Here is a 25,379-nt window from a genome sequence, read left to right as displayed (position 1 = left end):
AAGGAAATTTCGGAGGAATCACCCGCAGTTCACCAAACGTAAATGTCATGAAAGTGTAACGAGTATTAATACTCGTTTGTATGTATTTCACCCAAATCCTTCCGTTAGTTTTTTATTTTTTACGTATCCGTGGAGAGTATCGATTGCTCTGTGGTGTATTGCTCTGGCCTGTGGGACAATCCAGTCAGCAGCGCGCGGTTTTTACTCCTCAGTCTGTCTTTGGCTCTACTGAGGAGAGGTGTGCACTGCGTGCAACATAGAGAAGCTCATCACCATTCATTCCATTGTATTCACTGCATTTATTTCATCTAATTCAGAATAAAAGACCAGAAACCGGCAACCAGTGTCCAGAGTCCTGTTCATTATCCATACACCAGAACACAACGCAGAATCGTAGTCAGACGGGCTACATTGGTGCCGTGACCCGGATCCCTTCGTCGTCGACCAGATCAGCATCAGCCATCGTCATCGATTGGATCAACACCAGCTTGGTCACCGGGGGTTGCTACAGTATTTACAGAACAGTATCTTAGTTTTTTTTAAGTGAAGGACATTGAGACATTGTGTTGTATGTTTTTATTCATTCTCATTCTGAGAAGTTTACACATTTCCATTGGTTTTTATATATTTACTTGAGTATTTCATTATCAGTAAGAATGACTTCCTTCATTAGAGAAGGGGATAATGTTTCTGCAGATACTGATGAGCTTGAATTTGGTTCTGGGAGGGGGAGGTTTTTCAGAGAATTACCTCAATCTCCAGCTAGAGCTGTAGGTTTTGCAAACTTACCTCAACCTCCAGCTAAAGCTACAGGTTTTGCAGGCTCAGGTTTTGCATTGTGCTCCACACGCATACTTAGAGACACACTCTCACCCAGTCAGGACATGACCAATCCAGAGATAGGTGATCTCATCACACAGATAGCTCAACAAATAGGCCAGTCCATCTCTGCTCAGTTACAGAGGGATAATAAGGGAAGGGAGGGTAGAAGCACACAGGCTCAGAGCATAGGTGCAGACCAGCCACTCACTGACTCACCCTTACTCAACCTGACTGGTGTAAAGCTAGTTATGCAGTCAGATGTGAAGGAGCCCCCCTGTTTCAGAGGAGATGGGTCTGACAAACACTCAGTTCACGAGTGGGAAGAGCTCATGGAAGTGTACTTAAGGAAGAGAGGTGTTCCAGTGCAAGAGCAGTCACAAGAGATAATATCCAGACTAATGGGGAAGGCCAAAGATATAATAAAGATAACACTCCGCAGTAACCCATCATTGAAGCCTAATGAGAACCCCAAGGTAATCACAGATATACTGAAACAGCATTTCAGTGAGATGACATATTCATCCATGCCCTTTGCTGATTTCTACAGTACCTTACCAGTTGCAGGAGAAAATGCCATGGACTATTGGATCCGTTTGAACAAGGCGGTTGATGTGGCAGACGAGGGCTTGAAGAGGCAGGGCGAGAGCATCGGGGACCCCAGCCACGCAGTGACAAGGATGTTTGTCAAGCATTGCCCGGACCCCGCACTCGCTGCAGTGATGAAGTTTAAAACAGCTGACAAGTGGATGGCAAGTGAGATACAGGAGCATTTAGATGAGTACCAGACGGAAATGAAAGCACAGCTACTGACCAGACCGAGACGTTCTGCCAACGTGAAGCATGTGACAGCCCATGTCCAGACGTCTGAAGATGTGATGACTTCTAGCTGTCCAGTGGTGCCCCCTGTCCAGACTGAGGTAATGGTCTCTTCTCCTGCTCAGGCTGATAGCTGCATGCAAACTCTGGTCAGTCTTCTCGATCGTATGCTGGCGCAAAACAAGCAAACGGACAGAGCACAGCGGTCAACCCACCTGAAGCGTTGCAAGGTTTGTAAAACTACAAATCATACTACTCTCTCACATTGTAGGCAGGAGGGCCTGTGTCTGTCATGCTTTGAGCACGGTCACTGGAAGAGAGATTGCCCAAAGAGTGAGCCCAGACACAATCAGCAAACCACCCCTACACCCCCAGCAGCACAGCCGTTAAACTAACGGGCCCGCATTTCGAGAGGGGACGTGTGGGCAAAGAAAAGAAACAAACCCTCGAGTGGGAAGATGAAGATCTGGAACGGCAGTATGTGAACGCATGCACTGCAGTACCGGCAGGCGTTCAGGTAGTGGTGCAGAATACACAGAAAGTACAGCCGTTCAGTGAATTATTTTATGCTCCAGTCATTGTAAACAGTCAGTTCCAGTTGAAGGGAATGCTGGATTCAGGTTCTATGGCCTGTACCTTTAGTGAGGCCGCAGAGCAGAAAATGTTACAAGAGAAAGTTCTTTCCGAAGAGAAACCGTTGACAGAACCAGTCATTCTAGTTGGTTGTGGAGGGCAAAAAGCACAACCAAAGTGCATGTACGAGGTCGAGTTGAAAGTGTATGGAGTGAGCTGCATCGTTCCTGTTCTCGTGGTGTCAGGCCAACACGACGACCTCATTCTTGGCACAAATGTTATAAAGCACATCATGCACCAGATGAAGAGCAAAGATGATTATTGGAGGCTCATATCCCATGGCAGTCCTCAGTCATCTCCAGAATGTGAACATTTCCTTGATATGATGACAAGTCTCACTCGTTGGAGGGGTGGAGAGATGCCCAGCAAAATCGGCACAGTGAAGCTTACTCAGGCGGTCACTCTACTCTCTGAGCAGGAACATTTAGTATGGGGAAGACTACCCAGCAATGTTCCTATGTCGCCTGGAAGCACCATCGTGATTGAACCTACCACATCAAAGTCCATGCCACGGAACATCATGGTGGGCAGAGTAGTCACATCCATGTGGGGCGACCGATGGGTCCCCATGAAGATAACCAATCTATCAGACAAACCTATCACGTTGAAGAGGAACTGCAAGCTGGCGGATGTGTCTCCCTGTCTAGCTGTGGAGGATTTTACAGTTTTTCAAGGCTCCAGCCAAAGGGAGAAGGTCATCCCAGAGAAACGGTCCATCGTGACCGACTCCACAAACCTGAAACAAAGGCTGACAGATGTAGGGTTAGGTGGTGTTGACATTGAGTCCTGTGAGGCTAGTCAGTTAGCAAAGCAAGAGCTAGTCCAGATACTAGTAAACTACAATGATGTGTTCTCTAAGCATGCCTTGGATTGTGGTGAGACTAAAGGTTTTGTGCATCGTATCCGGCTTACCGACGAACGTCCGTTCCGCCTCCCATACAGACGAGTACCACCAGCTCACTACCTGAAGCTACGGCAAGTTCTGACAGAGATGGAGGAACAGGAGATAATCAGAAAATCAATGAGTGAATATGCCTCCCCTCTAGTGATGGTGTGGAAAAAGGACGGGGGTCTTCGGGTATGTACAGACTTCAGATGGCTCAATGCGAGAACGCTCAAAGACGCACATCCACTCCCACATCAGTCCGATTGCTTGGCTGCTTTAGGGGGCAACACGTACTTCAGCACCATGGACCTGACGTCCGGTTTCTACAATGTGCCCATGAGAGAAGAGGACAAAAAATACACCGCTTTCACGACGCCGATGGGCTTATATGAATATAATCGCATGCCACAGGGATTATGCAACAGTCCAGCTTCATTCATGCGAATGATGTTGAGCATATTCGGAGACTTAAACTTCAGGAGCTTGTTGTGCTATCTGGACGACCTTCTAGTGTTCGCTCCAACAGAAAGGGAAGCCTTGGATAGGCTGGAAGTTGTGTTCCAGAGGCTGCGGCACCACAACCTCAAATTAAGTCTGAAAAAATGTCATCTACTGCGGGCGTCTGTGAAATTCCTGGGTCACATTATTGACGGCAATGGAGTAGCTGTGGACCCAGCAAAAGTGGATGTGATCTCCAACATGTCAAAGTCAGACTTAATGGAAGAAGATGGCTGCACTCCCTCAGTGCGAAGGGTCAAGTCCTTCTTAGGGATGATATTTTATTATCAACACTTCATCCCCAACTGCTCTTCCATTGCCAAGCCACTCTTTGCTCTCACTGCGGGTCAGAAGAGGAGGGGAAAAGAGAAAACGGTAAAACACTCAGGTGCCTTCAAGAAACTGACACCCTCAGACTGGACCACAGAATGTGACTCTGCCTTTCTTAGCCTGAAAGAGAAGCTGTTGCACTGTGTGGTTCTTGCACATCCTGATTTCTCAAGGCCACTGATCCTGTCAACCGATGCCTCGCTGGACGGGCTTGGCGCTGTTTTATCGCAGATACCAGCTGGCGAAGACAAAGCACGCCCCATCGCTTTTGCAAGCAAAACTCTGAGTGGTTCACAGAAACGATACCCAGCTCACAGACTTGAATTTTTAGCCTTAAAATGGAGTGTTTGTGAAAAGTTCAGCCATTGGCTCAAGGGGCATTCTTTCACAGTGTGGACAGACAACAATCCACTTACCTACATAATGACAAAACCAAAACTTGATGCTTGTGAGCAGCGCTGGGTGGTTAAACTCGCTCCCTACTCATTCGACATGAAACACATTGCAGGAAGCAAGAACATCGTAGCTGATGCGCTCAGTCGGGATCCATTTGCCAAATCAGTCAGTCACAGACTCCTCAATGAGCAATACCACAGCCTACTTGCTGAAGCTGATGCAGTGAGAGAGGACACGGTTCAGGACGCCTTCCGTCTGAAGGTCCAGTGTCACCGGGCCAAAAAGCAAGCTCCAGCAGCGACAGTGAATCCGTCAGACTATCCTCCACGCTCCTGCAGTGCTGCAGCAGTTAAAGCAGTCCTCGAGTCTCAAGACAAATGGGATATGGCAACAGAATCTAGAGCAGCACAGCTTGTCCAGTCGCTCCAGCAGCTCGCACCGCCAGGACAAGATCCTCTTCCTGTGTTCTCTCTGGAGGAGCTCCAAAGGAGTCAGGAACTTGACCCCACCATTTCCAAGGTCATTCCCTTTGTGAACCGCAAAAGACGTCCTTCAAGGCGAGAGAGGAATGGATTTGATTCAGGAGCCTTAGTACTCAACAAGCAGTGGGAGAGACTGAAAGTCCAAAATGGAGTACTTTACAGAGTGACTAAGGACCCCTTGAGCAAACAGAAAAGACACCAGTATGTACTGCCACAAAGTCTGAAGGAGAAAGCATTGAATGGCATACATGATCTCGCTGGCCATCAAGGACAGGGAAGAACACTTCACTTGGCCAGACAGCGCTTCTTCTGGCCCAAGATGGAGCAAGATGTCAAAGAATATGTCAAGTGTTGTCAGCGATGTATCCTGGCCAAGACACCGGAACCTTCTGCTCGAGCCCCGCTTGAAAGTATTAGGACTTCCGCTCCTATGGAGTTGGTGTGTATTGACTTCTGGTGCGCTGAAGATAGCAAGCAGCGTTCAGTGGATGTACTGGTCTTAACGGATCACTTCACGAAATTGGCCCACGCCTTTCCTTGTTCAAACCAAACAGCAAAGCAAGTTGCCAGAAAGTTATGGGACAACGTATTTTGTGTATATGGATTTGCTGAACGGATTCACGCAGATCAAGGCGCCAACTTCGAGAGTGAGCTCATCGTGGAATTGCTCAAGCTTTCAGGAGTCACCAAGTCACACACTACGGCATATCACCCCATGGGGAACGGAGGGACTGAAAGGTTCAACAGAACACTCGGCAATATGCTCCGTTCACTCCCATTGAGAGCAAAGCAACAGTGGCCTCAACAAATACAAACTTTGCGACCTTTTGCCACATTTCAGGCTTCAAACATAAAGATATGAAACTGTAATTTTTTGTGAAGAATCAACAACAAGTGGGACACAATCATGAAGTGGAACGAAATTTATTGGATATTTTAAACTTTTTTAACAAATAAAAAACTGAAAAATTGGGCGTGCAAAATTATTCAGCCCCTTTACTTTCAGTGCAGCAAACTCTCTCCAGAAGTTCAGTGAGGATCTCTGAATAATCCAATGTTGACCTAAATGACTAATGATGATAAATAGAATCCACCTGTGTGTAATCAAGTCTCCGTATAAATGCACCTGCACTGTGATAGTCTCAGAGGTCCGTTTAAAGCGCAGAGAGCATCATGAAGAACAAGGAACACACCAGGCAGGACCGAGATACTGTTGTAGAGAAGTTTAAAGCCGGATTTGGATACAAAAAGATTTCCCAAGCTTTAAACATCCCAAGGAGCACTGTGCAAGCGATAATATTGAAATGGAAGGAGTATCAGACCACTGCAAATCTACCAAGACCTGGCCGTCCCTCTAAACTTTCAGCTCATACAAGGAGAAGACTGATCAGAGATGCAGCCAAGAGGCCCATGATCACTCTGGATGAACTGCAGAGATCTACAGCTGAGGTGGGAGACTCTGTCCATAGGACAACAATCAGTCGTATACTGCACAAATCTGGCCTTTATGGAAGAGTGGCAAGAAGAAAGCCATTTCTTAAAGATATCCATAAAAGTGTCATTTACAGTTTGCCACAAGCCACCTGGGAGACACACCAAACATGTGGAAGAAGGTGCTCTGGTCAGATGAAACCAAAATCGAACTTTTTGGCAACAATGCAAAACGTTATGTTTGGCGTAAAAGCAACACAGCTCATCACCCTGAACACACCATCCCCACTGTCAAACATGGCGGTGGCAGCATCATGGTTTGGGCCTGCTTTTCTTCAGCAGGGACAGGGAAGATGGTTAAAATTGATGGGAAGATGGATGGAGCCAAATACAGGACCATTCTGGAAGAAAACCTGATGGAGTCTGCAAAAGACCTGAGACTGGGACGGAGATTTGTCTTCCAACAAGACAATGATCCAAAACATAAAGCAAAATCTAAAATGGAATGGTTCACAAATAAACATATCCAGGTGTTAGAATGGCCAAGTCAAAGTCCAGACTTGAATCCAATCGAGAATCTGTGGAAAGAACTGAAAACTGCTGTTCACAAATGCTCTCCATCCAACCTCACTGAGCTCGAGCTGTTTTGCAAGGAGGAATGGGCAAAAATTTCAGTCTCTCGATGTGCAAAACTGATAGAGACATACCCCAAGCGACTTACAGCTGTAATCGCAGCAAAAGGTGACGCTACAAAGTATTAACTTAAGGGGGCTGAATAATTTTGCACGCCCAATTTTTCAGTTTTTTATTTGTTAAAAAAGTTTGAAATATCCAATAAATTTCGTTCCACTTCATGATTGTGTCCCACTTGTTGTTGATTCTTCACAAAAAATTACAGTTTCATATCTTTATGTTTGAAGCCTGAAATGTGGCAAAAGGTCGCAAAGTTCAAGGGGGCCGAATACTTTCGCAAGGCACTGTACCTGAACAAGGGGGACCGGGTTCTTCTTGCAAACAAGAGAGAACGAGGAAAAAGAAAACTTGCAGACAAATGGGAAGGAACCGTGTACACAGTTATCGACAGAAATCCACAGACACACATATATAAACTGACGGATGGACAAGGGAACACCAAGGTGGTCCATAGGAACCTCATTTTGGACATCAGTTTCTTACCTGTCAAGTTGCCTGAGGACGGTGATTCTTGCGAATCTCAGTGGGCTGATGTCAGAGATTCAGAGTGCGAGTCTGTGGATCCCATTGACTCTCTGGAAGAGGAAAACTCTGAGAAAAGAACCAGTTCATGGATACTGAATGGACCAACTGACACTGTAAGCCAGGAGTCTTTGGATGAAGAGGAGTCGTTTGGAATGCTGACAGAGCCAGACCAGTCAAGTCAGAACACTGTACAGCCCAGTCGCAGAGACAATTTAGACGAAGACTGTCAAGCTCAGGGGCCTAGTGCAAACGAGACTAACGCTGACCCGCTCGCTGACTGTGACAGCCTAGCTGTTGCCCTTGACTCAGACCTGTCAGACATTCCTGACACAGATGCACCAGTTATTGTAGCTAATGACCAAGATGTACTTAGACAAGAGTCAGGGAACACACCAGGTGTAGTCAGAACACGTGTAGGCAGAGTAGTAAAGTCAGTTAACCGCCTTATAGAGACGATGGGTCAGAGACCGTTCACTATGCAGGGTTTTGCAAACACACTTAGTAAGAAATCCCAGTCACTGCTTACACTATTTTGAGGGGTTTCCTTTTTCTTTTGTTTTAATGAATAACCGATGTGTTTTGGTATATTTTATTTGGTTACACGTTATGGAACAAAGTAATGGTAGGCCAAGTGGTTGTATGATGTACTTGGCATCATATTATTCTAGGAGAGCCTGAGGCTTGATCACCCTTTGAGTTCTCTGAACCTGTTCAGCAGGTAGCTTGTAAAGCTGAGACTAAAGATGAAGATTCTTTATGTGAACTTGTGCCAGTGGAGACTAAGTAGTCAGTCGTCCCTAAAGTGTAAGCTATGTTTTTGGTTTACTGTATATCATGTCGGGTATACAAACAGGATTTGGGGGAAATTCAGGGGGGGGGTGAATGTAACGAGTATTAATACTCGTTTGTATGTATTTCACCCAAATCCTTCCGTTAGTTTTTTTATTTTTTACGTATCCGTGGAGAGTATCGATTGCTCTGTGGTGTATTGCTCTGGCCTGCGGGACAATCCAGACAGCAGCGCGCGGTTTTTACTCCTCAGTCTGTCATTGGCTCTACTGAGGAGAGAATAAAAGACCAGAAACCGGCAACCAGTGTCCAGAGTCCTGTTCATTATCCATACACCAGAACACAACACAGAATCGTAGTCAGACGGGCTACACAGGCATTACATTTTTGTAATTACATTTTACAATTGAAATGTGTGGAGGACAAAAGGAAATTTTGGAGGAATCACCCCCAGCTCACTAAACATAAAAGTCATGAAAGCAGAAATGCAATCGCCTGCGGCCACACCACCTTGAATAAGCCTGATCTCGTCTGGTCTCAGAAGCTAAGCAATGCTGGGCTTGGTTAGTACTTGGATGGGAGACCACCTGGGAATATCAAGTGCTGCAGGCACTACATTTTTGTAATTACATTTTACATTTGAAATGTGTGGAGGACAAAAGGAAATTTTGGAGGAATCACCCCCAGCTAACTAAACATAAAAGTCATGAAAGCAGAAATGCAATCTCTTGCGTCCACACCACCTTGAATAAGTCTGATCTCAGAAGCTAAGCAATGTTGGGCTTGGTTAGTACTTGGAATGGAGACCACCTGGGAATATCATGTGCTGCAGGCATTACATTTTTGTAATTCCATTTTACAATTGAAATGTGGAGGAGAAAAGGAAATTTTGGAGGAATCACCCCCAGCTCACTAAACATAAAAGTCATGAAAGCAGAAATGCAATCGCCTGCGGCCACACCACCTTGCATAAGCCTGATCTCGTCTGATCTCAGAAGCTAATCAATGTTGGGCTTGGTTAGTACTTGGATGGGAGACCACCTGGGAATATCAAGTGCTGCAGGCATTACATTTTTGTAATTACATTTTACAATTGAAATGTGTGGAGGAGAAAAGGAAATTTTGGAGGAATCACCCCCAGCTCACTAAACATAAAAGTCATAAAAGCAGAACTGCAATCGCCTGCGGCCACACCACCTTGAATAAGTCTGATCTCAGAAGCTAAGCAATGTTGGGCTTGGTTAGTACTTGGATGGGAGACCACCTGGGAATATCAAGTGCTGCAGGCATTACATTTTACAATTGAAATGTGTGGAGGACAAAAGGAAATTTTGGAGGAATCACCCCCAGCTCACTAAACATAAAAGTCATGAAAGCAGAAATGCAATCGCCTGCGGCCACACCACCTTGAATAAGCCTGATCTCGTCTGATCTCAGAAGCTAAGCAATGTTGGGCTTGGTTAGTACTTGGATGGGAGACCACCTGGGAATATCAAGTGCTGCAGGCATTACATTTTACAATTGAAATGTGTGGAGGACAAAAGGAAATTTTGGAGGAATCACCCCCAGCTCACTAAACATAAAAGTCATGAAAGCAGAAATGCAATCGCCTGCGGCCACACCACCTTGAATAAGCCTGATCTCGTCTGATCTCAGAAGCTAAGCAATGTTGGGCTTGGTTAGTACTTGGCTGGGAGACCACCTGGGAATATCAAGTGCTGCAGGCATTACATTTTACAATTGAAATGTGTGGAGGACAAAAGGAAATATTGGAGGAATCACCCCCAGCTCACTAAACATAAAAGTCATGAAAGCAGAAATGCAATCGCCTGCGGCCACACCACCTTGAATAAGCCTGATCTCGTCTGATCTCAGAAGCTAATCAATGTTGGGCTTGGTTAGTACTTGGATGGGAGACCACCTGGGAATATCAAGTGCTGCAGGCATTACATTTTTGTAATTACATTTTACAACTGAAATGTGTGGAGGACAAAAGGAAATTTTGGAGGAATCACCCCCAGCTCACTAAACATAAAAGTCATGAAAGCAGAAATGCAATCGCCTGCGGCCACACCACCTTGAATAAGCCTGATCTCAGAAGCTAAGCAAAGTTGGGCATGGTTATTACTTGGATGGGAGACCACCTGGGAATATCAAGTGCTGCAGTCATTACATTTTACAATTGAAATGTGTGGAGGACAAAAGGAAATTTTGGAGGAATCACCCACAGCTCACTAAACATAAAAGTCATGAAAGCAGAAATGCAATCGCCTGCGGCCACACCACCTTGAATAAGCCTGATCTCAGAAGCTAAGCATTGTTGGGCTTGGTTAGTACTTGGATGGGAGACCACCTGGGAATCTCAAGTGCTGCAGGCATTACATTTTACAATTGAAATGTGTGGAGGACAAAAGGAAATTTTGGAGGAATCACCCCCAGCTCACTAAACATAAAAGTCATGAAAGCAGAAATGCAATCGCCTGCGGCCACACCACCTTGAATAAGCCTGATCTCGTCTGATCTCAGAAGCTAAGCAATGTTGGGCTTGGTTAGTACTTGGATGGGATTCCACCTGGGAATATCAAGTGCTGCAGGCATTACATTTTTGTAATTACATTTTACAATTGAAATGTGTGGAGGACAAAAAGAAATTTTGGAGGAATCACCCCCAGCTCACTAAACATAAAAGTCATGAAAGCAGAAACGCAATCGCCTGCGGCCACACCACCTTGAATAAGCCTGATCTCGTCTGATCTCAGAAGCTAAGCAATGTTGGGCTTGGTTAGTACTTGGATGGGAGACCACTTGGGAATATCAAGTGCTGCAGGCATTACATTTTACAATTGAAATGTGTGGAGGACAAAAGGAAATTTTGGAGGAATCACCCCCAGCTCACTAAACATAAAAGTCATGAAAGCAGAAATGCAATCGCCTGCGGCCACACCACCTTGAATAAGCCTGATCTCGTCTGATCTCAGAAGCTAAGCAATGTTGGGCTTGGTTAGTACTTGGATGGGAGACCACCTGGGAATCTCAAGTGCTGCAGGCATTACATTTTACAATTGAAATGTGTGGAGGACAAAAGGAAATTTTGGAGGAATCACCCCCAGCTCACTAAACATAAAAGTCATGAAAGCAGAAATGCAATCGCCTGCGGCCACACCACCTTGAATAAGCCTGATCTCGTCTGATCTCAGAAGCTAAGCAATGTTGGGCTTGGTTAGTACTTGGATGGGAGACCACCTGGGAATATCAAGTGCTGCAGGCATTACATTTTACAATTGAAATGTGTGGAGGACAAAAGGAAATTTTGGAGGAATCACCCCCAGCTCACTAAACATAAAAGTCATGAAAGCAGAAATGCAATCGCCTGCGGCCACACCACCTTGAATAGGCCTGATCTCGTCTGATCTCAGAAGCTAATCAATGTTGGGCTTGGTTAGTACTTGGATGGGAGACCACCTGGGAATATCAAGTGCTGCAGGCATTACATTTTTGTAATTACATTTTACAACTGAAATGTGTGGAGGACAAAAGGAAATTTTGGAGGAATCACCCCCAGCTCACTAAACATAAAAGTCATGAAAGCAGAAATGCAATCGCCTGCGGCCACACCACCTTGAATAAGCCTGATCTCGTCTGAACTCAGAAGCTAAGCAAAGTTGGGCTTGGTTAGTACTTGGATGGGAGACCACCTGGGAATATCAAGTGCTGCAGGCATTACATTTTTGTAATTACATTTTACAATTGAAATGTGTGGAGGACAAAAGGAAATTTTGGAGGAATCACCCCCAGCTCACTAAACATAAAAGTCATGAAAGCAGAAATGCAATCGCCTGCGGCCATACCACCTTGAATAAGTCTGATCTCAGAAGCTAAGCAATGTTGGGCTTGGTTAGTACTTGGATGGGAGACCACCTGGGAATATCAAGTGCTGCAGGCATTACATTTTTGTAATTACATTTTACAATTGAAATGTGTGGAGTACAAAAGGAAATTTTGGAGGAATCACCCCCAGCTCACTAAACATAAAAGTCATGAAAGCAGAAATGCAATCGCCTGCGGCCACACCACCTTGAATAAGCCTGATCTCGTCTGATCTCAGAAGCTAAGCAAAGTTGGGCTTGGTTAGTACTTGGATGGGAGACCACCTGGGAATATCAAGTGCTGCAGGCATTACATTTTTGTAATTACATTTTACAACTGAAATGTGTGGAGGACAAAAGGAAATTTTGGAGGAATCACCCCCAGCTCACTAAACATAAAAGTCATGAAAGCAGAAATGCAATCGCCTGCGGCCACACCACCTTGAATAAGTCTGATCTCAGAAGCTATGCAATGTTGGGCTTGGTTAGTACTTGGATGGGAGACCACCTGGGAATATCAAGTGCTGCAGGCATTACATTTTACAATTGAAATGTGTGGAGGACAAAAGGAAATTTTGGAGGAATCACCCCCAGCTCACTAAACATAAAAGTCATGAGAGCAGTAATGCAATTGCCTGCGGCCACACCACCTTGAATAAGCCTGATCTCGTCTGATCTCAGAAGCTAAGCAATGTTGGACTTGTTTAGTACTTGGATTGGATTCCACCTGGGAATATCAAGTGCTGCAGGCAATACATTTTTATAATTACATTTTACAATTGAAATGTGTGGAGGACAAAAGGAAATTTTGGAGGAATCACCCCCAGCTCACTAAACATAAAAGTCATGAAAGCAGAAATGCAATCGCCTGCGGCCATACCACCTTGAATAAGTCTGATCTCAGAAGCTAAGCAATGTTGGGCTTGGTTAGTACTTGGATGGGAGACCACCTGGGAATATCAAGTGCTGCAGGCATTACATTTTACAATTGAAATGTGTGGAGGACAAAAGGAAATATTGGAGGAATCACCCCCAGCTCTTTTAACATAAAAGTCATGAAAGCAGTTATGCAATCGCCTGCGGCCACACCACCTTGAATAAGCCTGATCTCGTCTGATTTCAGAAGCTAAGCAAAGTTGGGCTTGGTTAGTACTTGGATGGGAGACCACCTGGGAATATCAAGTGCTGCAGGCATTACATTTTTGTAATTACATTTTAAAATTGAAATGTGTGGAGGACAAAAGGAAATTTTGGAGGAATCACCCCCAGCTCACTAAACATAAAAGTCATGATTGCAGAAAACAATCGCCTGCGGCCACACCACCTTGAATACGCCTGATCTCGTCTGATCTCAGAAGCTAAGCAATGTTGGGCTTGGTTAGTACTTGGATGGGAGACCACCTGGGAATATCAAGTGCTGCAGGCATTAAATTTTACAATTGAAATGTGTGGAGGACAAAAGGAAATTTTGGAGGAATCACGACCAGCTCACTAAACATAAAAGTCATGAAAGCAGAAATGGAATTTTCCCCGGACACACCACTTTGAATAAGCCTGATCTCGTCTGATCTCAGAAGCTAAGCAATGTGGAGCTTGGTTAGTACTTGGATGGGAGACCACCTGGGAATATCAAGTGCTGCAGTCATTACATTTTACAATTGAAATGTGTGGAGGACAAAAGGAAATTTTGGAGGAATCACCCCCAGCTCACTAAACATAAAAGTCATGAAAGCAGAAATGCAATCGCCTGCGGCCACACCACCTTGAATAAGCCTGATCTCGTCTGATCTCAGAAGCTAATTAATGTTGGGCTTGGTTAGTACTTGGATGGGAGACCACCTGGAAATATCAAGTGCTGCAGGCATTACATTTTTGTAATTACATTTTACAATTGAAATGTGTGGAGGACAAAAGGAAATTTTGGAGGAATCACCCCCAGCTCACTAAACATAAAAGTCATGAAAGCAGTAATGCAACTGCCTGCGGCCACACCACCTTGAATAAGCCTGATCTCAGAAGCTAAGCAATGTTGGGCTTGGTTAGTACTTGGATGGGAGACCACCTGGGAATATCAAGTGCTGCAGGCATTACATTTTACAATTGAAATGTGTGGAGGACAAAAGGAAATTTTGGAGGAATCACCCCCAGCTCACTAAACATAAAAGTCATGAAAGCAGAAATGCAATCGCCTGCGGGCACACCACCTTGAATAAGCCTGATCTCAGAAGCTAAACAATGTTGGGCTTGGTTAGTACTTGGATGGGAGACCACCTGGGAATATCAAGTGCTGCAGGCATTACATTTTACAATTGAAATGTGTGGAGGACAAAAGGAAATTTTGGAGGAATCACCCCCAGCTCACTAAACATAAAAGTCATGAAAGCAGAAATGCAATCGCCTGCGGCCACACCACCTTGAATAAGCCTGATCTTGTCTGATCTCAGAAGCTAAGCAATGTTGGGCTTTGTTAGTACTTGGGTGGGAGACCACCTGGGAATATCAAGTGCTGCAGGCATTACATTTTACAATTGAAATGTGTGGAGGACAAAAGGAAATTTTGGAGGAATCACCCCCAGCTCACTAAACATAAAAGTCATGAAAGCAGAAATGCAATCGCCTGCGGCCACACCACCTTGAATAAGCCTGATCTCGTCTGATCTCAGAAGCTAAGCAATGTTGGGCTTGGTTAGTACTTGGATGGGAGACCACCTGGGAATATCAAGTGCTGCAGGCATTACATTTTTGTAATTACATTTTACAATTGAAATGTGTGGAGGACAAAAGGAAATTTTGGAGGAATCACCCCCAGCTCACTAAACATAAAAGTCATGAAAGCAGAAATGCAATCGCCTGCTACTACACCACCTTGAATAAGCCTGATCTCAGAAGCTAAGCAATGTTGGGCTTGGTTAGTACTTGGATGGGAGACCACCTGGGAATATCAAGTGCTGCAGGCATTACATTTTACAATTGAAATGTGTGGAGGACAAAAGGAAATTTTGGAGGAATCACCCCCAGCTCACTAAACATAAAAGTCATGAAAGCAGAAACGCAATTTCCTGCGGCCACACCACCTTGAATAAAACTGATCTCGTCTTGTCTCAGAAGCTAAGCAATATTGGGCTTGGTTAGTACTTGGATGGGAGACCACCTGGGAATATCAAGTGCTGCAGGCATTACATTTTACAATTGAAATGTGTGGAGGACAAAAGGAAATTTTGGAGGAATCACCCCCAGCTCACTAAACATAAAAGTCATGAAAGCAGAAATGCAATCACCTGCGGCCACACCACCTTGAATAAGCCTGATGTCGTCTGATCTCAGAAGCTAAGCAATGTTGGGCTTGGTTAGTACTTGGATGGGAGACCACCTGGGAATATCAAGTGCTGCAGGCATTGCATTTTACAATTGAAATGTGTGGAGGACAAAAGGAAATTTTGGAGGAATCACCCCCAGCTCACTAAACATAAAAGTCATGAAAGCAGAAACGCAATTGCCTGCGGCCACACCACCTTGAATAAACCTGATCTTGTCTGATCTCAGAAGCTAAGCAATGTTGGGCTTTGTTAGTACTTGGATGGGAGACCACCTGGGAATATCAAGTGCTGCAGGCATTACATTTTACAATTGAAATGTGTGGAGGACAAAAGGAAATTTTGGAGGATTCACCCCCAGCTCACTAAACATAAAAGTCATGAAAGCAGAAATGCAATCGCCTGCGGCCACACCACCTTGAATAAGCCTGATCTCGTCTTATCTCAGAAGCTAAGCAATGTTGGGCTTGGTTAGTACTTGGATGGGAGACCGCCTGGGAATATTAAGTGCTGCAGGCATTACATTTTACAATTGAAATGTGTGGAGGACAAAAGGAAATTTTGGAGGAATCACCCCCAGCTCACTAAACATAAAGGTCATGAAAGCCAAAATGAAATTGCCTGCGGCCACACCACCTTGAATAAGCCTGATCTCGTCTGATCTCAGAAGCTAAGCAATGTTGGGCTTGGTTAGTACTTGGATGGGAGACCACCTGGGAATATCAAGTGCTGCAGGCATTACATTTTACAATTGATATGTGTGGAGGACAAAAGGAAATTTTGGAGGAATCACCCCCAGCTCACTAAACATAAAAGTCATGAAAGCAGAAATGCAATCGCCTGCGGCCACACCACCTTGAATAAGCCAGATCTCGTCTGATCTCAGAAGCTAAGCAATGTTGGGCTTGGTTAGTACTTGAATGGGAGACCACCTGGGAATATCAAGTGCTGCAGGCATTACATTTTACAATTGAAATGTGTGGAGGACAAAAGGAAATTTTGGAGGAATCACCCCCAGCTCACTAAACATAAAAGTCATGAAAGCAGAAATGCAATCGCCTGTGGCCACACCACCTTGAATAAGCCTGATCTCAGCAGCTAAGCAATGTTGGGCTTGGTTAGTAATTGGATGGGAGACCACCTGGGAATATCAAGTGTTGCAGGCATTACATTTTTGTAATTACATTTTACAATTGAAATGTGTGGAGGACAAAAGGATATTTTGGAGGAATCACCCCCAGCTCACTAAACATAAAAGTCATGAAAGCAGAAATGCAATCGCCTGCGGCCACACCACCTTGAATAAGCCTGATCTCGTCTGATCTCAGAAGCTAAGCAATGTTGGGCTTGGTTAGTACTTGGATGGGAGACCACCTGGGAATATCAAGTGCTGCAGGCATTACATTTTACAATTGAAATGTGTCGAGGACAAAAGGAAATTTTGGAGGAATCACCCCCAGCTCACTAAACATAAAAGTCATGAAAGCAGAAATGCAATCGCCTGCGGCCACACCACCTTGAATAAGCCTGATCTCGTCTGCTCTCAGAAGCTAAGCAATGTTGGGCTTGGTTAGTACTTGGATGGGAGACCACCTGGGAATATCAAGTGCTGCAGGCATTACATTTTACAATTGAAATGTGTGGAGGACAAAAGGAAATTTTGGAGGAATCACCCCCAGCTCACTAAACATAAAAGTCATGCAAGCAGAAATGCAATCGCCTGCGGCCACACCACCTTGAATAAGCCTGATCTTGCCTGATCTCGCCTGATCTCGCCTGATCTCAGAAGCTAAGCAATGTTGGGCTTGGTTAGTACTTGGATGGGAGACCACCTGGGAATATCAAGTGCTTCAGGCATTCCTTTTTTGTAATTACATTTTACAATTGAAATGTGTGGAGGACGAAAGGAAATTTTGGAGGAATCACCCCCAGCTCACTAAACATAAAAGTCATGCAAGCAGAAACGCAATCGCCTGCGGCCACACCACCTTGAAGAAGTCTGATCTCAGAAGCTAAGCAATGTTAGTACTTGGATGGGAGACCACCTGGGAATATCAAGTGCTGCAGGCATTACATTTTACAATTGAAATGTGTGGAGGACAAAAGGAAATTTTGGAGGACTCACCCCCAGCTCACTAAACATAAAAGTCATGAAAGCAGAAATGCAATCGCCTGCGGCCACACCACCTTGAATAAGCCTGCTCTCGTCTGATCTCAGAAGCTAAGCAATGTTGGGCTTGGTTAGTACTTGGATGGGAGACCACCTGGGAATATCAAGTCCTGCAGGCATTACATTTTACAATTGAAATGTGTGGAGGACAAAAGGAAATTTTGGAGGAATCACCCCCAGCTCACTAAACATAAAAGTCATGAAAGCAGAAATGCAATCGCCTGCGGCCACACCACCTTGAATAAGCCTGCTCTCGTCTGATCTCAGAAGCTAAGCCAGGTTGGGCTTGGTTAGTACTTGGATGGGAGACCACCTGGGAATATCAAGTGCTGCAGGCATTACATTTTTGTAATTACATTTTACAATTGAAATGTGTGGAGGACAAAAGGAAATTTTGGAGGAATCACCCCCAGCTCACTAAACATAAAAGTCATGAAAGCAGAAATACAATCGCCTGTGGCCACACCACCTTGAATAAGCCTGATCTCGTCTGATCTCAGAAGCTAAGCAATGTTGGGCTTGGTTAGTACTTGGATGGGAGACCACCTGGGAATATCAAGTGCTGCAGGCATTACATTTTTGTAGTTACATTTTACAATTGAAATGTGTGGAGGACAAAAGGAAATTTTGGAGGAATCACCCCCAGCTCACTAAACATAAAAGTCATGAAAGCAGAAACGCAATCGCCTGCGGCCACACCACCTTGAATAAGCCTGATCTCGTCTGATCTCAAAAGCTAAGCAATGTTGGGCTTGGTTAGTACTTGGATGGGAGACCACCTGGGAATATCAAGTGCTGCAGGCATTACATTTTTGTAATTACATTTTACAATTGAAATGTGTGGAGGACAAAAGGAAATTTTGGAGGAATCACCCCCAACTCACTAAACATAAAAGTCATGAAAGCAGAAATGCAATCGCCTGTGGCCACACCACCTTGAATAAGCCTGATCTCAGCAGCTAAGCAATGTTGGGCTTGGTTAGTACTTGGATGGGAGACCACCTGGGAATATCAAGTGTTGCAGGCATTACATTTTTGTAATTACATTTTACAATTGAAATGTGTGGAGGACAAAAGGATATTTTGGAGGAATCACCCCCAGCTCACTAAACATAAAAGTCATGAAAGCAGAAATGCAATCGCCTGCGGCCACACCACCTTGAATAAGCCTGATCTCGTCTGATCTCAGAAGCTAAGCAATGTTGGGCTTGGTTAGTACTTGGATGGGAGTCCACCTGGGAATATCAAGTGCTGCAGGCATTACATTTTACAATTGAAATGTGTCGAGGACAAAAGGAAATTTTGGAGGAATCACCCCCAGCTCACTAAACATAAAAGTCATGCAAGCAGAAATGCAATCGCCTGCGGCCACACCACCTTGAATTTGCCTGATCTCACCTGATCTCGCCTGATCTCAGAAGCTAAGCAATGTTGGGCTTGGTTAGTACTTGGATGGGAGACCACCTGGGAATATCAAGTGCTTCAGGCATTACTTTTTTGTAATTACATTTTTCAATTGAAATGTGTGGAGTACAAAAGGAAATTTTGGAGGAATCACCCCCAGCTCACTAAACATAAAAGTCATGAAAGCAGAAATGCAATCGCAAGCGGCCACACCATCTTGAATAAGCCTGATCTCGTCTGATCTCAGAAGCTAAGCAAAGTTGGGCTTGGTTAGTACTTGGATGGGAGACCACCTGGGAATATCAAGTGCTGCAGGCATTACATTTTTGTAATTACATTTTACAACTGAAATGTGTGGAGGACAAAAGGAAATTTTGGAGGAATCACCCCCAGCTCACTAAACATAAAAGTCATGAAAGCAGAAATGCAATCGCCTGCAGCCACACCACCTTGAATAAGCCTGATCTCGTCTGATCTCAGAAGCTAAGCAAAGTTGGGCTTGGTTAGTACTTGGATGGGAGACCACCTGGGAATATCAAGTGCTGCAGGCATTACATTTTTGTAATAACATTTTACAACTGAAATGTGTGGAGGACAAAAGGAAATTTTGGAGGAATCACCCCCAGCTCACTAAACATAAAAGTCATGAAAGCAGAAATGCAATCGCCTGCGGCCACACCACCTTGAATAAGCCTGATCTCGTCTGATCTCAGAAGCTAAGCAAAGTTGGGCTTGGTTAGTACTTGGATGGGAGACCACCTGGGAATATCAAGTGCTGCAGGCATTACATTTTTGTAATTACATTTTACAACTGAAATGTGTGGAGGACAAAAGGAAATTTTGGAGGAATCACCCCCAGCTCACTAAACATAAAAGTCATGAAAGCAGAAATGCAATCGCCTGCGGCCACACCACCTTGAATAAGTCTGATCTCAGAAACTATGCAATGTTGGGCTTGGTTAGTACTTGGATGGGAGACCACCTGGGAATATCAAGTGCTGCAGGCATTACATTTTACAATTGAAATGTGTCGAGGACAAAAGGAAATTTTGGAGGAATCACCCCCAGCTCACTAAACATAAAAGTCATGAAAGCAGAAAGGCAATCGCCTGCGGCCACACCACCTTGAACAAACCTGATCTCGTCTGATCTCAGAAGCTAAGCAATGTTGGGCTTGGTTAGTACTTGGATGGGAGACCACCTGGGAATATCAAGTGCTGCAGGCATTACGTTTTTGTAGTTACATTTTACAATTGAAATGTGTGGAGGACAAAAGGAAATTTTGGAGGAATCACCCCCAGCTCACTAAACATAAAAGTCATGAAAGCAGAAATGCAATCGCCTGCGGCCACACCACCTTGAATAAGCCTGATCTCGTCTGATCTCAGAAGCTAAGCAATGTTGGGCTTGGTTAGTACTTGGATGGGAGACCACCTGGGAATATCAAGTGCTGCAGGCATTACATTTTTGTAATTACATTTTACAATTGAAATGTGTGGAGGACAAAAGGAAATTTTGGAGGAATCACCCCCAGCTCACTAAACATAAAAGTCATGAAAGCAGAAATGCAATCGCCTGCGGCCACACCACCTTGAATAAGCCTGATCTCGTCTGATCTCAGAAGCTAAGCAATGTTGGGCTTGGTTAGTACTTGGATGGGAGACCACCTGGGAATATCAAGTGCTGCAGGCATTACATTTTACAATTGAAATGTGTGGAGGACAAAAGGAAATTTTGGAGGAATCACCCCCAGCTCACTAAACATAAAAGTCATGAAAGCAGAAATGCAATTGCCTGCGGCCACACCACCTTGAATAAGCCTTATCTCGTCTGATCTCAGAAGCTAAGCAATGTTGGGCTTGGTTAGTACTTGGATGGGAGACCACCTGGGAATATCATGTGCTGCAGGCATTACATTTTTGTAATTACATTTTACAATTGAATTGTGTGGAGGACAAAAGGACATTTTGGAGGAATCACCCCCAGCTCACTAAACATAAAAGTCATGAAAGCAGAAATGCAATCGCCTGCGGCCACACCACCTTGAATAAGCCTGATCTCGTCTGATCTCAGAAGCTAAGCAATGTTGGGCTTGGTTGGTACTTGGATGGAAGACCACCTGGGAATATCGAGTGCTGCAGGCATTACATTTTACAATTGAAATGTGTGGAGGACAAAAGGAAATTTTGGAGGAATCACCCCCAGCTCACTAAACATAAAAGTCATGAAAGCAGAAATGCAATCGCCTGCAGTCACACCACCTTGAGTAAGCCTGACCTCGTCTGATCTCAGAAGCTAAGCAATGTTGGGCTTGGTTAGTACTTGGATGGGAGACCCCCTGGGAATATCAAGTGCTGCATGCATTACATTTTTGTAATTACATTTTACAATTGAAATGTGTCGAGGACAAAAGGAAATTTTGGAGGAATCACCCCCAGCTCACTAAACATAAAAGTCATGCAAGCAGAAATGCAATCGCCTGCGGCCACACCACCTTGAATTTGCCTGATCTCGCCTGATCTCGCCTGATCTCAGAAGCTAAGCAATGTTGGGCTTGGTTAGTACTTGGATGGGAGACCACCTGGGAATATCAAGTGCTTCAGGCATTACTTTTTTGTAATTACATTTTACAATTGAAATGTGTGGAGGACAAAAGGAAATTTTGGAGGAATCACCCCCAGCTCACTAAACATAAAAGTCATGAAAGCAGAAATGCAAACACCTGCGGCCACACCACCTTGAATAAGCCTGATCTCGTCTGATCTCAGAAGCTAAGCAATGTTGGGCTTGGTTAGTACTTGGATGGAAGACCACCTGGGAATATCAAGTGCTGCAGGCATTACATTTTTGTAGTTACATTTTACAATTGAAATGTGTGGAGGACAAAAGGAAATTTTGGAGGAATCACCCCCAGCTCACTAAACATAAAAGTCATGAAAGCAGAAACACAATCGCCTGCGGCCACACCACCTTGAATAAGCCTGATCTCGTCTGATCTCAAAAGCTAAGCAATGTTGGGCTTGGTTAGTAGTTGGATGGGAGACCACCTGGGAATATCAAGTGCTGCAGGCATTACATTTTTGTAATTACATTTTACAATTGAAATGTGTGGAGGACAAAAGGAAATTTTGGAGGAATCACCCCCAGCTCACTAAACATAAAAGTCATGAAAGCAGAAATGCAATCGCCTGCGGCCACACCACATTGAATAAGCCTGATCTCGTCTGATCTCAGAAGCTAAGCAATGTTGGGCTTGGATAGTACTTGGATGGAAGACCACCTGGGAATATCAAGTGCTGCAGGCATTACATTTCACAATTGAAATGTGTGGAGGACAAATGAAAATTTTGGAGGAATCACCCCCAGCTCACTAAACATAAAAGTCATGAAAGCAGAAAGGCAATCGCCTGCGGCCACACCACCTTGAACAAACCTGATCTCGTCTGATCTCAGAAGCTAAGCAATGTTGGGCTTGGTTAGTACTTGGATGGGAGACCACCTGGGAATATCAAGTGCTGCAGGCATTACGTTTTTGTAGTTACATTTTACAATTGAAATGTGTGGACAAAAGGAAATTTTGGAGGAATCACCCCCAGCTCACTAAACATAAAAGTCATGAAAGCAGAAATGCAATCGCCTGCGGTCACACCACCTTGAGTAAGCCTGACCTCGTCTGATCTCAGAAGCTAAGCAATGTTGGGCTTGGTTAGTACTTGGATGGGAGACCCCCTGGGAATATCAAGTGCTGCAGGCATTACATTTCTGTAATTACATTTTACAATTGAAATGTGTGGAGGACAAAAGTAATTTTTGGAGGAATCACCCTCAGCTCACTAAACATAAAAGTCATGAAAGCAGAAATGCAATCGCCTGCGGCCACACCACCTTGAATAAGTCTGATCTCAGAAGCTAAGCAATGTTGGGCTTGGTTAGTACTTGGATGGGAGACCACCTGGGAATATCAAGTGCTGCAGGCATTACATTTTTGTAATTACATTTTACAATTGAAATGTGTGGAGGACAAAAGGAAATTTTGGAGGAATCACCCCCAGCTCACTAAACATAAAAGTCATGAAAGCAGAAATGCAATTGCCTGCGGCCACACCACCTTGAATAAGCCTGATCTCGTCTGATCTCAGAAGCTAAGCAATGTTGGGCTTGGTTAGTACTTGGAAGGGAGACCACCTGGGAATATCATGTGCTGCAGGCATTACATTTTTGTAATTACATTTTACAATTGAATTGTGTGGAGGACAAAAGGACATTTTGGAGGAATCACCCCCAGCTCACTAAACATAAAAGTCATGAAAGCAGAAATGCAATCGCCTGCGGCCACACCACCTTGAATAAGCCTGATCTCGTCTGATCTCAGAAGCTAAGCAATGTTGGGCTTGGTTAGTACTTGGATGGGAGACCACCTGGGAATATCGAGTGCTGCAGGCATTACATTTTACAATTGAAATGTGTGGAGGACAAAAGGAAATTTTGGAGGAATCACCCCCAACTCACCGAACCTAAAATTCATGAAAGCAGAACGCAATTGCCTCTGGCCACACCCCCTTAAATAAGCCTGATCTCGTCTGATCTCAGAAGCTAAGCAATGTTGGCCTTGGTTAGTACTTGGATGGGAGACCTCCTGGGAATATCAAGTGCTGCAGGCATTACGTTTTTGTAATTACATTTTACAATTGAAATGTGTGGGAGACAAAAGGAAATTTCGGAGGAATCACCCCCAGCTCACTAAACATAAAAGTCATGAAAGCAGAAATGCAATCGCCTGCGGCCACACCACCTTGAATAAGCATGATCTCTTCTGATCTCAGAAGCTAAGCAATGTTGGGCTTGGTTAGTACTTGGATGGGAGACCACCTGGGAATATCAGGTGCTGCAAGCATTACATTTTTGTAATTACATTTTACAATTGAAATGTGTGGAGGACAAAAGAAAATTTTGGAGGAATCACCCCCAGCTCACTAAACATAAAAGTCATGATAGCAGAAATGCAATCGCCTGCGGCCACACCACCTTGAATAAGCCTGATCTCAGAAGCTAAGCAATGTTGGGCTTGGTTAGTACTTGGATGGGAGACCACCTGGGAATATCGAGTGCTGCAGGCATTACATTTTACAATTAAAATGTGTGGAGGACAAAAGGAAATTTTGGAGGAATCCCCCCCTGCTCACTAAACATAAATGGCATGAAAGCAGAAATGCAATCGCCTGCGGCCACACCACCTTGAATAAGCCTGATCTCGTCTGATCTCAGAAGCTAAGCAATGTTGGTCTTGGTTAGTACTTGGATGGGAGACCACCTGGGAATATCAAGTGCTGCAGGCATTACATTTTTGTAATTACATTTTACAATTGAAATGTGTGGAGGACAAAAGGAAATTTTGGAGGAATCACCCCCAGCTCACTAAACATAAAAGTCATGAAAGCAGACATGCAATCGCCTGCGGCCACACCACCTTGAATAAGCCTGATCTCGTCTGATCTCAGAAGCTAAGCAATGTTGGTCTTGGTTAGTACTTGGATGGGAGACCACCTGGGAATATCAAGTGCTGCAGGCATTACATTTTTGTAATTACATTTTACAATTGAAATGTGTGGAGGACAAAAGGAAATTTTGGAGGAATCACCCCCAGCTCACTAAACATAAAAGTCATGAAAGCAGACATGCAATCGCCTGCGGCCGCACCACCTTGAATAAGCCTGATTTCGTCTGATCTCAGAAGCTAAGCAATGTTGGGCTTGGTTAGTACTTGGATGGGAGACCACCTGGGAATATCAAGTACTGCAGGCATTACATTTTTGTAATTACATTTTACAATTGAAATGTGTGGAGGACAAAAGGAAATTTTGGAGGAATCACCCCCAGCTCACTAAACATAAAAGTCATGAAAGCAGAAATGCATTCGCCTGCAGCCACACCACCTTGAATAAGCCTGATCTCATCTGATCTCAGAAGCTAAGCAATGTTGGGCTTGGTTAGTACTTGGATGGGAGACCACCTGGGAATATCATGTGCTGCAGGCATTACATTTTTGTAATTACATTTTACAATTGAAATGTGTGGAGGACAAAAGGATATTTTGGAGGAATCACCCCCAGCTCACTAAACATAAAAGTCATGAAAGCAAAAATGCAATCGCCTGCGGCCACACCACCTTGAATAAACCTGATCTCGTCTGATCTCAGAAGCTAAGCAATGTTGGGCCTGGTTTGTACTTGGATGGGAGACCACCTGGGAATATCAAGTGCTGCAGGCATTACATTTTTTTAATTACATTTTACAATTGAAATGTGTGGAGGACAAAAGGAAATT

General features: G+C 44.4%; 39 non-coding genes and 33 pseudogenes across 39 annotated transcripts; all 72 read left to right on the top strand.

Moving 5' to 3' along the window:
* Positions 1-8,794: 8,794 nt before the first annotated feature.
* LOC131711447 (5S ribosomal RNA) lies at positions 8,795-8,913 on the top strand. The gene has a single exon (XR_009313330.1). It is a non-coding gene; the product is annotated as a 5S ribosomal RNA (ribosomal RNA).
* A 335-nt stretch (positions 8,914-9,248) lies between these two features.
* LOC131712180 (5S ribosomal RNA) lies at positions 9,249-9,367 on the top strand. Its single transcript, XR_009314072.1, has one exon. It is a non-coding gene; the product is annotated as a 5S ribosomal RNA (ribosomal RNA).
* Positions 9,368-9,481: 114 nt separating this feature from the next.
* On the top strand, positions 9,482-9,590 carry LOC131715807 (5S ribosomal RNA; annotated as a pseudogene).
* Positions 9,591-9,690: 100 nt separating this feature from the next.
* On the top strand, positions 9,691-9,809 carry LOC131719509 (5S ribosomal RNA). Its single transcript, XR_009318408.1, has one exon. It is a non-coding gene; the product is annotated as a 5S ribosomal RNA (ribosomal RNA).
* Positions 9,810-9,909: 100 nt separating this feature from the next.
* On the top strand, positions 9,910-10,028 carry LOC131710293 (5S ribosomal RNA). The gene has a single exon (XR_009312165.1). It is a non-coding gene; the product is annotated as a 5S ribosomal RNA (ribosomal RNA).
* A 100-nt stretch (positions 10,029-10,128) lies between these two features.
* Positions 10,129-10,247, top strand: LOC131711080 (5S ribosomal RNA). Its single transcript, XR_009312962.1, has one exon. It is a non-coding gene; the product is annotated as a 5S ribosomal RNA (ribosomal RNA).
* Positions 10,248-10,361: 114 nt separating this feature from the next.
* On the top strand, positions 10,362-10,470 carry LOC131716478 (5S ribosomal RNA; annotated as a pseudogene).
* A 100-nt stretch (positions 10,471-10,570) lies between these two features.
* Positions 10,571-10,679, top strand: LOC131715854 (5S ribosomal RNA; annotated as a pseudogene).
* A 100-nt stretch (positions 10,680-10,779) lies between these two features.
* LOC131712133 (5S ribosomal RNA) lies at positions 10,780-10,898 on the top strand. The gene has a single exon (XR_009314023.1). It is a non-coding gene; the product is annotated as a 5S ribosomal RNA (ribosomal RNA).
* Positions 10,899-11,012: 114 nt separating this feature from the next.
* Positions 11,013-11,131, top strand: LOC131720817 (5S ribosomal RNA). Its single transcript, XR_009319714.1, has one exon. It is a non-coding gene; the product is annotated as a 5S ribosomal RNA (ribosomal RNA).
* Positions 11,132-11,231: 100 nt separating this feature from the next.
* On the top strand, positions 11,232-11,350 carry LOC131720829 (5S ribosomal RNA). Its single transcript, XR_009319726.1, has one exon. It is a non-coding gene; the product is annotated as a 5S ribosomal RNA (ribosomal RNA).
* Positions 11,351-11,450: 100 nt separating this feature from the next.
* Positions 11,451-11,569, top strand: LOC131719508 (5S ribosomal RNA). The gene has a single exon (XR_009318407.1). It is a non-coding gene; the product is annotated as a 5S ribosomal RNA (ribosomal RNA).
* Positions 11,570-11,669: 100 nt separating this feature from the next.
* LOC131711951 (5S ribosomal RNA) lies at positions 11,670-11,788 on the top strand. Its single transcript, XR_009313840.1, has one exon. It is a non-coding gene; the product is annotated as a 5S ribosomal RNA (ribosomal RNA).
* A 114-nt stretch (positions 11,789-11,902) lies between these two features.
* Positions 11,903-12,021, top strand: LOC131713707 (5S ribosomal RNA). Its single transcript, XR_009315142.1, has one exon. It is a non-coding gene; the product is annotated as a 5S ribosomal RNA (ribosomal RNA).
* Positions 12,022-12,135: 114 nt separating this feature from the next.
* LOC131715321 (5S ribosomal RNA) lies at positions 12,136-12,244 on the top strand (annotated as a pseudogene).
* A 114-nt stretch (positions 12,245-12,358) lies between these two features.
* Positions 12,359-12,477, top strand: LOC131718682 (5S ribosomal RNA). The gene has a single exon (XR_009317578.1). It is a non-coding gene; the product is annotated as a 5S ribosomal RNA (ribosomal RNA).
* Positions 12,478-12,591: 114 nt separating this feature from the next.
* On the top strand, positions 12,592-12,700 carry LOC131716408 (5S ribosomal RNA; annotated as a pseudogene).
* Positions 12,701-12,800: 100 nt separating this feature from the next.
* LOC131714241 (5S ribosomal RNA) lies at positions 12,801-12,919 on the top strand (annotated as a pseudogene).
* Positions 12,920-13,033: 114 nt separating this feature from the next.
* On the top strand, positions 13,034-13,142 carry LOC131715320 (5S ribosomal RNA; annotated as a pseudogene).
* A 100-nt stretch (positions 13,143-13,242) lies between these two features.
* Positions 13,243-13,361, top strand: LOC131711065 (5S ribosomal RNA). Its single transcript, XR_009312947.1, has one exon. It is a non-coding gene; the product is annotated as a 5S ribosomal RNA (ribosomal RNA).
* A 113-nt stretch (positions 13,362-13,474) lies between these two features.
* On the top strand, positions 13,475-13,593 carry LOC131711372 (5S ribosomal RNA). Its single transcript, XR_009313256.1, has one exon. It is a non-coding gene; the product is annotated as a 5S ribosomal RNA (ribosomal RNA).
* A 100-nt stretch (positions 13,594-13,693) lies between these two features.
* LOC131716358 (5S ribosomal RNA) lies at positions 13,694-13,812 on the top strand (annotated as a pseudogene).
* Positions 13,813-13,912: 100 nt separating this feature from the next.
* On the top strand, positions 13,913-14,031 carry LOC131713780 (5S ribosomal RNA; annotated as a pseudogene).
* Positions 14,032-14,145: 114 nt separating this feature from the next.
* LOC131715178 (5S ribosomal RNA) lies at positions 14,146-14,254 on the top strand (annotated as a pseudogene).
* A 100-nt stretch (positions 14,255-14,354) lies between these two features.
* LOC131716198 (5S ribosomal RNA) lies at positions 14,355-14,463 on the top strand (annotated as a pseudogene).
* A 100-nt stretch (positions 14,464-14,563) lies between these two features.
* On the top strand, positions 14,564-14,682 carry LOC131713832 (5S ribosomal RNA; annotated as a pseudogene).
* A 100-nt stretch (positions 14,683-14,782) lies between these two features.
* On the top strand, positions 14,783-14,901 carry LOC131719507 (5S ribosomal RNA). Its single transcript, XR_009318406.1, has one exon. It is a non-coding gene; the product is annotated as a 5S ribosomal RNA (ribosomal RNA).
* Positions 14,902-15,015: 114 nt separating this feature from the next.
* Positions 15,016-15,124, top strand: LOC131716420 (5S ribosomal RNA; annotated as a pseudogene).
* Positions 15,125-15,224: 100 nt separating this feature from the next.
* LOC131715643 (5S ribosomal RNA) lies at positions 15,225-15,343 on the top strand (annotated as a pseudogene).
* A 100-nt stretch (positions 15,344-15,443) lies between these two features.
* LOC131713844 (5S ribosomal RNA) lies at positions 15,444-15,562 on the top strand (annotated as a pseudogene).
* Positions 15,563-15,662: 100 nt separating this feature from the next.
* Positions 15,663-15,781, top strand: LOC131713357 (5S ribosomal RNA; annotated as a pseudogene).
* Positions 15,782-15,881: 100 nt separating this feature from the next.
* Positions 15,882-16,000, top strand: LOC131713908 (5S ribosomal RNA; annotated as a pseudogene).
* Positions 16,001-16,100: 100 nt separating this feature from the next.
* Positions 16,101-16,219, top strand: LOC131719506 (5S ribosomal RNA). Its single transcript, XR_009318405.1, has one exon. It is a non-coding gene; the product is annotated as a 5S ribosomal RNA (ribosomal RNA).
* A 100-nt stretch (positions 16,220-16,319) lies between these two features.
* Positions 16,320-16,438, top strand: LOC131712646 (5S ribosomal RNA). The gene has a single exon (XR_009314537.1). It is a non-coding gene; the product is annotated as a 5S ribosomal RNA (ribosomal RNA).
* A 100-nt stretch (positions 16,439-16,538) lies between these two features.
* On the top strand, positions 16,539-16,647 carry LOC131716483 (5S ribosomal RNA; annotated as a pseudogene).
* Positions 16,648-16,761: 114 nt separating this feature from the next.
* Positions 16,762-16,880, top strand: LOC131719505 (5S ribosomal RNA). The gene has a single exon (XR_009318404.1). It is a non-coding gene; the product is annotated as a 5S ribosomal RNA (ribosomal RNA).
* A 100-nt stretch (positions 16,881-16,980) lies between these two features.
* On the top strand, positions 16,981-17,099 carry LOC131711481 (5S ribosomal RNA). The gene has a single exon (XR_009313367.1). It is a non-coding gene; the product is annotated as a 5S ribosomal RNA (ribosomal RNA).
* A 100-nt stretch (positions 17,100-17,199) lies between these two features.
* Positions 17,200-17,338, top strand: LOC131715895 (5S ribosomal RNA; annotated as a pseudogene).
* Positions 17,339-17,651: 313 nt separating this feature from the next.
* LOC131713963 (5S ribosomal RNA) lies at positions 17,652-17,770 on the top strand (annotated as a pseudogene).
* Positions 17,771-17,870: 100 nt separating this feature from the next.
* Positions 17,871-17,989, top strand: LOC131712473 (5S ribosomal RNA). Its single transcript, XR_009314364.1, has one exon. It is a non-coding gene; the product is annotated as a 5S ribosomal RNA (ribosomal RNA).
* Positions 17,990-18,103: 114 nt separating this feature from the next.
* Positions 18,104-18,222, top strand: LOC131710161 (5S ribosomal RNA). The gene has a single exon (XR_009312030.1). It is a non-coding gene; the product is annotated as a 5S ribosomal RNA (ribosomal RNA).
* Positions 18,223-18,336: 114 nt separating this feature from the next.
* On the top strand, positions 18,337-18,455 carry LOC131711055 (5S ribosomal RNA). Its single transcript, XR_009312937.1, has one exon. It is a non-coding gene; the product is annotated as a 5S ribosomal RNA (ribosomal RNA).
* Positions 18,456-18,569: 114 nt separating this feature from the next.
* LOC131716135 (5S ribosomal RNA) lies at positions 18,570-18,678 on the top strand (annotated as a pseudogene).
* A 114-nt stretch (positions 18,679-18,792) lies between these two features.
* Positions 18,793-18,911, top strand: LOC131710578 (5S ribosomal RNA). The gene has a single exon (XR_009312460.1). It is a non-coding gene; the product is annotated as a 5S ribosomal RNA (ribosomal RNA).
* Positions 18,912-19,011: 100 nt separating this feature from the next.
* On the top strand, positions 19,012-19,140 carry LOC131714347 (5S ribosomal RNA; annotated as a pseudogene).
* A 114-nt stretch (positions 19,141-19,254) lies between these two features.
* On the top strand, positions 19,255-19,373 carry LOC131713270 (5S ribosomal RNA; annotated as a pseudogene).
* A 114-nt stretch (positions 19,374-19,487) lies between these two features.
* LOC131719252 (5S ribosomal RNA) lies at positions 19,488-19,606 on the top strand. The gene has a single exon (XR_009318148.1). It is a non-coding gene; the product is annotated as a 5S ribosomal RNA (ribosomal RNA).
* Positions 19,607-19,720: 114 nt separating this feature from the next.
* Positions 19,721-19,839, top strand: LOC131718671 (5S ribosomal RNA). The gene has a single exon (XR_009317567.1). It is a non-coding gene; the product is annotated as a 5S ribosomal RNA (ribosomal RNA).
* Positions 19,840-19,953: 114 nt separating this feature from the next.
* On the top strand, positions 19,954-20,062 carry LOC131716451 (5S ribosomal RNA; annotated as a pseudogene).
* A 100-nt stretch (positions 20,063-20,162) lies between these two features.
* On the top strand, positions 20,163-20,281 carry LOC131717167 (5S ribosomal RNA). The gene has a single exon (XR_009316052.1). It is a non-coding gene; the product is annotated as a 5S ribosomal RNA (ribosomal RNA).
* A 114-nt stretch (positions 20,282-20,395) lies between these two features.
* Positions 20,396-20,514, top strand: LOC131719503 (5S ribosomal RNA). Its single transcript, XR_009318402.1, has one exon. It is a non-coding gene; the product is annotated as a 5S ribosomal RNA (ribosomal RNA).
* Positions 20,515-20,628: 114 nt separating this feature from the next.
* LOC131719502 (5S ribosomal RNA) lies at positions 20,629-20,747 on the top strand. Its single transcript, XR_009318401.1, has one exon. It is a non-coding gene; the product is annotated as a 5S ribosomal RNA (ribosomal RNA).
* Positions 20,748-20,847: 100 nt separating this feature from the next.
* LOC131713751 (5S ribosomal RNA) lies at positions 20,848-20,966 on the top strand (annotated as a pseudogene).
* Positions 20,967-21,080: 114 nt separating this feature from the next.
* Positions 21,081-21,199, top strand: LOC131713061 (5S ribosomal RNA). The gene has a single exon (XR_009314949.1). It is a non-coding gene; the product is annotated as a 5S ribosomal RNA (ribosomal RNA).
* A 100-nt stretch (positions 21,200-21,299) lies between these two features.
* LOC131714007 (5S ribosomal RNA) lies at positions 21,300-21,418 on the top strand (annotated as a pseudogene).
* Positions 21,419-21,532: 114 nt separating this feature from the next.
* LOC131715252 (5S ribosomal RNA) lies at positions 21,533-21,661 on the top strand (annotated as a pseudogene).
* A 114-nt stretch (positions 21,662-21,775) lies between these two features.
* LOC131712722 (5S ribosomal RNA) lies at positions 21,776-21,894 on the top strand. The gene has a single exon (XR_009314613.1). It is a non-coding gene; the product is annotated as a 5S ribosomal RNA (ribosomal RNA).
* Positions 21,895-22,008: 114 nt separating this feature from the next.
* Positions 22,009-22,127, top strand: LOC131712879 (5S ribosomal RNA). Its single transcript, XR_009314766.1, has one exon. It is a non-coding gene; the product is annotated as a 5S ribosomal RNA (ribosomal RNA).
* Positions 22,128-22,241: 114 nt separating this feature from the next.
* On the top strand, positions 22,242-22,360 carry LOC131720585 (5S ribosomal RNA). The gene has a single exon (XR_009319482.1). It is a non-coding gene; the product is annotated as a 5S ribosomal RNA (ribosomal RNA).
* Positions 22,361-22,460: 100 nt separating this feature from the next.
* On the top strand, positions 22,461-22,579 carry LOC131717156 (5S ribosomal RNA). Its single transcript, XR_009316041.1, has one exon. It is a non-coding gene; the product is annotated as a 5S ribosomal RNA (ribosomal RNA).
* Positions 22,580-22,690: 111 nt separating this feature from the next.
* On the top strand, positions 22,691-22,809 carry LOC131713250 (5S ribosomal RNA; annotated as a pseudogene).
* A 114-nt stretch (positions 22,810-22,923) lies between these two features.
* LOC131715806 (5S ribosomal RNA) lies at positions 22,924-23,032 on the top strand (annotated as a pseudogene).
* A 114-nt stretch (positions 23,033-23,146) lies between these two features.
* On the top strand, positions 23,147-23,265 carry LOC131712829 (5S ribosomal RNA). Its single transcript, XR_009314719.1, has one exon. It is a non-coding gene; the product is annotated as a 5S ribosomal RNA (ribosomal RNA).
* Positions 23,266-23,379: 114 nt separating this feature from the next.
* Positions 23,380-23,498, top strand: LOC131709905 (5S ribosomal RNA). The gene has a single exon (XR_009311769.1). It is a non-coding gene; the product is annotated as a 5S ribosomal RNA (ribosomal RNA).
* A 99-nt stretch (positions 23,499-23,597) lies between these two features.
* On the top strand, positions 23,598-23,716 carry LOC131715356 (5S ribosomal RNA; annotated as a pseudogene).
* A 114-nt stretch (positions 23,717-23,830) lies between these two features.
* On the top strand, positions 23,831-23,949 carry LOC131713956 (5S ribosomal RNA; annotated as a pseudogene).
* A 114-nt stretch (positions 23,950-24,063) lies between these two features.
* LOC131715374 (5S ribosomal RNA) lies at positions 24,064-24,172 on the top strand (annotated as a pseudogene).
* Positions 24,173-24,272: 100 nt separating this feature from the next.
* Positions 24,273-24,391, top strand: LOC131711506 (5S ribosomal RNA). The gene has a single exon (XR_009313392.1). It is a non-coding gene; the product is annotated as a 5S ribosomal RNA (ribosomal RNA).
* Positions 24,392-24,505: 114 nt separating this feature from the next.
* LOC131711505 (5S ribosomal RNA) lies at positions 24,506-24,624 on the top strand. The gene has a single exon (XR_009313391.1). It is a non-coding gene; the product is annotated as a 5S ribosomal RNA (ribosomal RNA).
* Positions 24,625-24,738: 114 nt separating this feature from the next.
* Positions 24,739-24,857, top strand: LOC131713541 (5S ribosomal RNA; annotated as a pseudogene).
* A 114-nt stretch (positions 24,858-24,971) lies between these two features.
* On the top strand, positions 24,972-25,090 carry LOC131710482 (5S ribosomal RNA). Its single transcript, XR_009312354.1, has one exon. It is a non-coding gene; the product is annotated as a 5S ribosomal RNA (ribosomal RNA).
* A 114-nt stretch (positions 25,091-25,204) lies between these two features.
* LOC131711938 (5S ribosomal RNA) lies at positions 25,205-25,323 on the top strand. Its single transcript, XR_009313827.1, has one exon. It is a non-coding gene; the product is annotated as a 5S ribosomal RNA (ribosomal RNA).
* The last annotated feature ends 56 nt before the right edge of the window (positions 25,324-25,379 follow it).

This window comes from Acipenser ruthenus, chromosome 44 (genome assembly GCF_902713425.1).
Source record: "Acipenser ruthenus chromosome 44, fAciRut3.2 maternal haplotype, whole genome shotgun sequence".
NCBI classification, from domain to species: Eukaryota; Metazoa; Chordata; class Actinopteri; order Acipenseriformes; family Acipenseridae; genus Acipenser; species Acipenser ruthenus.
Note: the sequence above shows the minus strand (reverse complement) of the source record. Positions and strands in the feature narration are given on the sequence as shown.